Below are 9989 nucleotides of genomic sequence, written 5' to 3' on the forward strand. Positions count from 1 at the left end.
TTCTAGGCAATCGCTGAGAAAAGTCAAGACAGAACTCAAGCAGGAAGCGAAGCAAAACCATGGGGTGCTGGATGGTGGTTTCCTTAGGCACACTGATGGATGCTTAAATAGCTTTCCTACATGGTCTAGGACCACTTGCCAGAGGAATAGTACTGACTACAATGTGCTAGGTTCTTCTGCTTCAGTTAGCAATCAAGATAGGTCCCTAGAAACATGACCACAGGCCAGTCTGATCTAGACAGTCCCTCATGAGACTCCCTTCTGTCACTGTAGATTGTATCAAGCTGAGAGCCAAAGCTAACTGGGACAAGGACCCATCCCCATGTCCAGGTAGCTTTAAGTTCTAAACTTTAGCTTGTGGTTTTGAGTACAGATGTATAACATCTGTCCTTGTCCTGGGTTACTTGCCGTGCCTCTAGGGAGGCTCTGGGAGGAAGCTAAGGCTGTATGTTTAGAATACCACCAACCAGCAAATGTCCCTCTTCACCTAGTAGCTAGAACTAGAGAGTCGTGTGGTCCTAGTCAGACAGGGACCACGCCTCGAATCAGCAAGGAAGAGGTGTAGAAGACTGGTTGTCACCCTTCAGCTTCTCTGAAAGATTTCTGGGACTACAAACCTGAGGAGGCATTGTCGGGGGTGTGGTGTGGGGACTGAGATAAAAATTAACGTAAAAAGGAACAAAGCTGGAAGGTCCCCTCCACCAAGGCTGGAGTCCACCAAGGCTCATGGGTAGGAAAGTGCAGATACTACAAGTGATCTATAAAGGTCCCACCTCAGGGCACAGGGGTGCCATTAAAGTAGCTTTCCTCATGCTCCTTACTGTGGAAGTTTCTCCTTCTTGATAAATGGTCTCTGTTTCTGTTGCTGTCACATGTCTCTGTCCAGTTTCTTGTTCCATCTCACAAGAACCTAAAAGTGGTGGCAGTTGCCACCAGATTCTAATGTTTGTCTGTAACAGCAGAACATCCCTCCTGCCACCCTCCACCATCTCAGACACTGAGGGAAGGGAATACCTTTGTTCCTGATGGTGGGGGAACTCTACAGAGCAGAGATGGCTTCAGCCATCATTACAAACTATGGTTGGCCACAGACAGTTTTGCACTTTGCTTGTTACTTAAACATTTATGAGGGGCTTTAAAAAAAATCAGAACATAGAGATTACTGAGTTGTTTTTTTATTTTTTATTTTTTTTTTGAGACAGGGTTTCTCTGTATAGCTCTGGCTGTCCTGGTACTCACTTGGTAGACCAGGCTGGCCTCGAACTCAGAAATCCGCCTGCCTCTGCCTCCCGAGTGCTGGGATTAAAGGCCTGCGCCACCAGGCCCGGCTGAGTTGTTTTTTTAAAAGAGATATCAATAGTACTGAATAACTCATAGTTTATCTATTTCTCTGTAGATGGGCATTTAGATAACATTCTCCCTGCCCACCTCTTTCCTTTCTTAAATTTAAATCTCTTTTCTCTTTTATGTTGAAGTCATTCTAGCATATACATTTTGTCGTATGTTTGCCAATATATCTAAAAGGTAAACACATGTATTTTATTTTTGTTTATTGTCTCTGGCTTAATTTGTGAAGAACCATACCATCACAGAACATCAAAAATCAAACATGATATCCTAAGCAGTTCTTCATGACTTAGTGCCTGCTGCATTATAATCAAGTGCTAGGCATAGCTAAATTGACATAGGCACCTCTTAGTGTGGAATTATACTCTTTGGGGAAGGGTCCTAAGAATATCCTTTCAGAATATCTTCAGCTGGGCCTTTTCTTTCCTAACATTTCAGAAGAATGATTTTATCAGACTCCTAATTGCATGTATATATGCATATGTGTATGTATGCACGTATGTATTATACATATATGTATGTGGTAGAGACCCATTGTGTAATCCAGACTAGCACTGAGTTTGGAATCCTCTGCCTGGGTTTCCTACAGAATTTGTAGGCATGCACTCCCAGACCTGGTTGCTTCCTCAGTCTGCAAACGGGAAAACTTCAGGCAGACTGATGGATTTTGGGTACTCTATTATGATTTTCTTAACATAAACTGTGTTCCTTGTGCCAAGTATGGCAGGGCACACCTCCAATCCCAAAGCTCCAAAGGCAAAGGCAGGTGGATCTCACTGATTTTCACGCCAGCCTAACATACATACAGAATTCCAGACCAACCAGGGCTTATAGCAAGACATTGTCTCAAAAGCAAACAAACAAAACCAGATGAAATATATTCCTCACAAAGCTAAGAATTATTGAAGGTAGGTCATACAGTTGTGCCAGTACTGAGTAGCATGCGTGGCTTCTAATAATGTCGGGTAGCCTTTTGCTGGCTGGCTGTCTTCAAGATCAGAGGCTTTCAAAACAGAATCAGAAGGAAATTTGAGCATCATCAGAATCTTGGAGGAAACAACGGAGTAGGAAAGCTGTGAATTTGTGCACCTGCCAGGAGTAGAGAGCGAGCGTGCTGTGTGTTTAAGTTAGAGGTAAGTGTCTGTGAACGGCTGCGTGGACTGATAGTGCTCAGAGAGCCAGAACAAGCAGGCTTAGGATGCAGGCCCAAGTGATGGCTCGTCTTGATGGGATTTAGAATCACCATTGGAAACAAACTTCTGGGCATGTATAACTGTGATGGAGTTTCTAGATTAGGCTGAAGTCCTGGACCGTATAAAACAGAAAAGACGAGATCTAAGCATTGGCATCCATGAATTTCTTATTCCTGAAATTGACCAATGTTCCTGTCACTGTGCCTCCAGCATCAAGATGGGCTGTGACCTTGAACTGTGAGCTGAAATAAACTCTTCCTTGCTTATGTTGTTTGTGTTGTGTAGTTTATCTCAGCGAGAAAAGTAAGAATGCATTTAGTGTCTGGGAAGGCAGGCGGAACCAGAGCAAGAAAGAGGGCGACACCCTCCGTGAACATGGGCAAGCACAGTAGCAAAGCTCATCAAGCTAATGGTTTGATGGACTGTTCCCAGCTCTAGCCACTCGCATACTCAGGAATGCTTTCCTCCTTCTTCATAAACCATCTCCACTTCTACCAACACCACGGGTGCCTGGTCCAACCCTTTGTAGTGGGCTATGAGAATCTGTAGGTGTTGGTTGGTGGCTGCCACCTAGAGAACCTGCTTGGAACCTTGTTCCGAGCAAAACCTGACCGCAGGCCCCTGAACTATCTTCGTTTCAGAACATTGATTTAGAAATTTTAAAGTTGCAAGTGCTCAGTAAACCTACAACCGGGGGATGCCTTTCTTCCTTTTGAACTGCAATCATCAGGAAGAAGGCCACGTGTCCAGGCTTTGTAAGGGTCAGAACTCTCACAGTGATAGGTGTCAGCTGACCAACTTCCAGGCTCTTTCTCCATTTAACCTCCTCAGTGGGATTGTTTAGGTTAGAAGGGAGCAGATTTTTTGCAGAGGGTCAGACAGTCAATACTTTTGACTTTGTGGGCTGTGTTCAACGGTGCCTTAGGAGTGTGTCCAGCTGAGCACCTAGTATTTTTTTTTTTTGATGTAAACACACGAGGTACTTTAATAGCAGAGCTCTGGGTGGACTCGTATCTCACGCAGGAGACAGAGGAAGTCGACCTCGTGGCCTGAAAGCTAGGGGTTTTAATAGGGGGAGGGGGAGGGGCTAGCAAGAATTGGGAACGCCTAGCTTTTTAAAAGCACAAGTACAGTGCTCAGCTGTAAAGGAAACCAGTCCTCTTATTTGCTGCCAAATGGATGGAACAGACCATCCCATATTAAGTCAAGTGAGAAACACCCAAGACTATAGCCACAGTTTTCTCTCTGTATATGTAATACAAATAGACAGATAATGGGGTTTTGTAATAAGGAAACAAAAGAAATGTTGGCTAGATAATAGGAGAATGAATACTGGAAATGGGAAAAACAAGATGAGGAGGAAGGTGAAAATGGGGAAGTTGGATTTTAATATGCACATCAGTTTAGGCTTATGGATGGAAATTTAGATGGTTTTAATTGTAGCTTTCTTGTAAACATTCTTTTCTTAAATGCACTCCTTAATATTTTCATTCTTTTTCAATATTCTTGTGAACAGGTTTGTTTCTTTAATGCTGTTCTCAGATTGTTCATTGCTAGTATGTAGAAAGGCTGCTGAATGATACCGGGAAATGGCTTAGCGTGCAAAGTGCTTCCTGAGCGGGCACGAGAACCCGAGCCCACATAAGTAGATCACATGACAGTGTGCACCATTATCCCAGCCTCAGAACCACTGTCATCCACTGGGAAGGTGGACCCGGTGTAGTCAATCGGTAAGCTCCAGTGGAGAGAGGGAGCCTTTCCTTCTACAGACCTACTTAGGTTCTCTACTTCCTAGGTCAGTTTGAATCATTTGGGTCATCATAGGAGTTTTGCTTACTTTCTTGTGGTAAAGGGGAACTCAACAGAGAGGAGCACACAGTGTATGAACAATTGGAAGTTTTTATTCCAGCCACCTGGGACCACACCCAAGTGTTTGGAAACCTAGGTGTGGCCTCAAGTGTCCAGATAATGGAGTTTAAGGGCAGAAATCTTGTTGAGGCATCTGGCTCAGCAGCTGCAGGGGGACTTTGAGGAGTAAGCAGTTTGAAGTAAGCAGTTTTAACAGAGGCTCAGATAAGCAGTGTACTGGCTGGTTTGTGTCAATGTGACACAAGCTAGAGTCATGGGAGACAAAGGAGCCTCAGTTAAGGAAATGCCTCCATGAGATCCAGCTATAGGGCATTTTCTCAATTAGTGATCAATGCAGGAGGGACTAAGCCATTGTGGATGGTGCCATCCCTGGGCTGATGGTCCTGGGTTCTATAAGAAAACAGGCTGAGCAAGCCACAGGAAGCAATCCAGTAAGCAGCACCCTCCAAGGTCTCTGCATTAGCTTCTGATTCCAGATCCCTGCCATTTGATTTCTTGTCCTGGTTTCCTTCAACTATGAACAGTGCTCTGGAAGTGTAAGCTGAATAAACCCCTCTACTCCCCAACTTGTTTTTTTTTTTTTTTGTTTTTTTGTTTTTTTGTTTTTTTTGGTCAAGACCGGGTTTCTCTGTGTAGCCCTGGCTGTCCTGGTACTCACTCTGTAGACCAGGCTGGCCTCGAACTGAGAAATTTGCCTGCCTCTGCCTCCCAAGGGCTGGGATTAAAGGTGTGTGCTACCACTGCCCGGCCCAACTTGCTTTTTGGTCACAGTGTTTCATGACAGCAATAGAAACCCTAACTAAGCCTGCCAAAGAGGGGTTCTGCACAAACAGGCAGCTAAGAAACAGACAAGCAGCTTTAGCACTGGCTAAGATAAATTAGCTAGACATCCTGATCATGGGTTTCTAGAACAGAGTTGGGTAATTTTCCATGGGATTCTCCATCAAGGAGATCAGATCCTAGTTAAACCTGAATTGACCTCGGCATGGATACAAGATGCAGGGAACTGTCCTCTCTTGCCCGATTTTATCTCGGTAATTTTATAATATGCATGCATACCCAATCAGATATTAGAACATCTAGTCTCAACATTATAAAAGATTATATTTCCAGATTAAGTGATAACTTTATCTTTCTAAAGCCTGAAATAGCCCAGCTCAAGGCTGACCAAATACATGTGTATTTCATATGGAGCCAAGACTGGAAACCATGCAGAAATCTCTCTACACACGGCTCAGTCCTCTGGTGCCGTTCTGTTTCATATTTAAATTCATCCAGAGTGCAGTGTCTGTAGAAGTGAGGAAGAAAATCTACATCTCTTGGAGCTTTAATGAGAGCTCAAAGTCAGAAGATATTAACAGCAGGCAAATCTCTCCCTGTTTTCCCAGTGGTTTGTAAAACAACTCTAGTTGTAAATGAAGTCCCAGAGATTCGTTAGTGCCTATTTTCCCCACGACCCAGTACATAGAGTAGCCAGACTGTATTGTGAGAATACACCTTTTTATTTTCTTTTCATAAGGTGATAACCATAGTCGGACCAGTGTGGTAGGATGTGCTCCAAAGACCTGTTGCTAGGAATGGAGCTCTGCCATGCATTTAACAGATAAGGCTCTGAAGTAGACCAGACAGAAGCGAACAGAAGGGTAACTTTAAACAACAGCCCAGAGGACCATGAACCAGGAATTGTGGGGCAAAACAAACAAACCAACGAAACCTGAACAGAACACTAAGTGCTGTGAAGTCAGAGAACAAACCACTGTAACCTGAGACCAAAACCTATTCAGTTCTTAGGCCCCTGGAGCTGGAAAAGGGAGTCTTCCAGGGAAATCGCTGCAGGACAGACGGTTAAAGTTTCCCAGCCCAGAACTGTATTGCCTCTCACTGCAGTCCAGGCAGGGATCAGGACTCCCTGATAATGAACAGAGTCTCGCACATATGACTGAAGTACCGAAGCTCATGCTGCTTGTTAGCAGAAATGCCAACATACAGAAACTGGAATCGAATCTTTTCTTTAAAGAAATCTCTTAGACTTATATATTTATGTATTTTTATGTGTACGAGTGTTTGACTGCATGTGTGTTTGTGTACCACGTGCATGCCTGGTGCCTGTGGAGGTCAGAAGAGGGTGTCAGCTCCTGTGGCTTGATGGTATTGGTCATTATAAAATATGATGATGAGTATGTGCCAACCATCCATCACTCCAGGCCCAGGACATGTATAAGAGGCATCTCTCTATCGCTGTGTCAAACACCTGAGATCATCAGCACAGGAGAAGGAAGAGCTGTCTTTGAGTCACAGTCAGAGATTTCAGCTCGTGATCTCTGGGCTTTGTTCCCTGGGACTGAAGACATGGATGGTTGTTAGCCACTGTGTGGATGCTAGGAACTGAATCTAGCCTGATCTAGCCAGCCTTTCATCCTCACACCATCATGCCACAGGAGCTGGCTACATTCCGTCCTCTCAGAAGTTGGGTGGCCAAAGCCTCCTGACTGAAGGGCTGGCAGTAGCCTGCTCAGTTCTGTCTCTGTGGTGGATCATGTGCCTTCACACAAATAGGAGGCCACCTGTCACCCGTGTCACACTCCCCGTCACCTGGGCTGTAGCTGGGTCTTGAGAATGAGTGAGAGCAATCTCTTCATAGGTGGCTGATCTCTTTGCAAGGGACAGAGCTGGTCCCTGATGTTCTTGGGAAATTGACTCTATGCTTTCTGTGGAAATGAATATCTTTGAATTTTCAAGTCATTTACATGCAATGGCATAGTATTTGCAGATAACTGTAAATCTTTAGTTCTAGTTTGTTTTCTTTTGCTGGGATAAATGCCATAACTAAAAGCAACTTGTGGAAGGACCTGACCATGGGGAACACTGCTTACTGGCTTGCTCCCTAGTTTTTGTTCAGCTGGCTTCCTTCTTTCCTTCTTTCCTTCCTTCCTTCTTTCATTCCTTCCTTCCTACCTGCCTTCCTTCCCTCCTTCCTTCCTTTTCCCCTGCTTTTCCGTTCTTCCTTCTCTCCCTCTGTCTCTCTCCTCTGTCTCTGTGTCTCTGTCTCTCTCATCTCTCTCTTCTGTGTCTCTGTCTCTGTCTCTCTCTCTCTCCAGGGTCTCACCACGTAGCCCTGGCTGTTACAGAGCTGACTATGTAGATCAGGCTAGATTCAGCTCCTAGAATCCACATGGTGGCTAACCATCTATATCTTTAGTCCCAGGGGAGCTGATGCCCTCTTCTGACCTCCACAGGCACCAGACATGCACGTGGTACACAGACACACATGCAAGCGAACACTCATACATGTAAAAATACATAAATATATAAATCTAAGAGATTTTTAAAAAGGATTCTATTTGTGTTTCTGAAGGTTGGCGTTTCTGTTGCGTTTCAGTTTGCTGTTATGATGGGCAGGAACATACTATGGAACGAACTGCTTAACCTCGTGCCAGTGGGAAAGATTAGTGGAGAAGAGATGGGTAGAGAAGAGAGGAGAGGGTTCCAATATCATCTTCAAAGACATACATTTTTTTTCAAAGGGATACTCTTTTTTTGTTTTTGTTTTTGTTTTAGTTTTTTGAGACAGGGTTTCTTTGTGTAGCCCTGGCTGTCCTGGAACTCACTTTGTAGACCAGGCTGGCCTCGAACTCAGAAATCCACCTGTCTCTGCCTCCCGAGTGCTGGGATTAAAGGTGTGCGCCACCACACCCGGCTCAAAGGGATACTCTTAATGACTTGAGTTCCTTCTACTAGAAACAACTCATGGGCTGGGGACAGGTATTCAACACATGGGCTCTGTGGGACATTTAAAATCCAAAGTATAGCAATACACTGTTTTAGCAGAAGATTTATGTCAAATAGAAGTAAAAATTTTAAAATAACAAGTTAGATCTGGAGCAAGTGGTATAGAACCTACCTAGCAGGCATAAGGGATGCCCTATCATTATTCCCCAGCACCACCTGAAGAAAGGTGGGCACTTGGATTCCTTCTTTAACAACCCCTTGCCTTGAGGTGCTTTCTACTGCTGTGAGAAAGAACCAGACTCTGGTGGTTTGAATGAGAATGGGCCTCATGGGCTCCTACATTTGAATACTTGGTCTGAAGCCCGTGCCATTTCTAGTTTCCCCCCTCTCTCCTGCATGCCGATGCACACTCCTGGTGACTGTTCCTGTACCACGCCTGCCTCCTTGTTACCTTGCTCCCTGTCATGGTAGTCACATGAGCTCAGCCCCCGAAGCTGTAAGCCTATAATAAACTTTTCCTTCCATAAATTGCTTTGGTCATGGTGTCTCAGGACTGCCAGACAAAAGTAACTAAGATAGCCCTATATGCAATATATGTCCTCTATATATGTATGTAATATATATGTATATACACATTATAGATATTTATATTATGTCCTCTACACTAAAAAATGTTAGCAATCTTTCCCATTAGGACAGGAATCTGAAGTAAAGAGAAACCTATATAAATAACCTTGTTAAGCCAGCCCTGTGAGCCCCATCGCTTCTCCACAGAATGAGCCACCCCTCAGCCCTGTCACATTTTCTTAGGATTCTACTCTTTCTCAAAGTCAGCATGTATGTATACCTTGCTTCTTTGACTCTTGACCTGTGAACCCATGCCATATAAACTTAATTTAGTAAATATATGTATAATTCATATTTACTACTTATCTTGTGTTTATTTAATTACTAGGCCCAGATAAAAACCCTGAGCTAGCAATAGTAAAAATTTCCTTTCTCTCTAGCCTTGCAGAGACTTGAAGGGCCAGGGTGGGGCGATCCCAAGGGAGCCCCTACCTGCTCAGAGGAGAAGGGAGGGGGGATACTGGGAGGAAGGCAATGAGCTTGATATAAGGTGAATAAGTAAAAAAATAATTAATTAAAAATTGCTTTCTGTTCAGCCATTTATCAGACACTGAGCTAAATATGTTAGAAATATTTCCCCTTATTCTTCATGCCAATCCTTGGAGGTGGGGAATCAATGTCTCTGTTTCATAAACAGTTAGACAAAGAACCGGAAGTGTTAAGAAATTTCCCCAAGTTCACACAGCTACTCAAGGAAGGATTTGGATGGGAGCCCTTGTCTGCCCCAGCCTCTCCATGCACCTGGGCTACACTGATGCTACATTCTTGCTACCCACAAATCACAGGTTGAAATCTTAACTCCTCATGTAAGGCTATTAAAAGAGAACATTCCAGGAAGAAGTTTAGTCGTCGGTGTAGAGCCACTATGTCACCAAGGACACAGCCCCATGGCACCTGAGAGAGGGCCCTCACAGGAACCCGACCACAGTGGCACACTGATCTTGGACATCCAGTCTCTCAATCTGTGAACGTTCATTTTAGCTAGCGTTTGAGCATCTCCAGTCTACGGCCCGTGCTACACCAGCACTAAGGGCGAGCACGGTTCACACCATGTGAGACACACCGGAGGAGTAAGGTTGATGGCTTCAGACTAAGGATTGATTTTCCCCCCATAAGATCGTCATGCAACATTTACTTTACAACATTTAAATTAGATTTTGCCTGATGTATAAAATCATAAAATTGTACATACTAACAGGGAACCATGTGAAGTTTTAACATGTT

The sequence above is a fragment of the Mus pahari genome, chromosome 8 (assembly GCF_900095145.1).
Source record: "Mus pahari chromosome 8, PAHARI_EIJ_v1.1, whole genome shotgun sequence".
NCBI classification, from domain to species: Eukaryota; Metazoa; Chordata; class Mammalia; order Rodentia; family Muridae; genus Mus; species Mus pahari.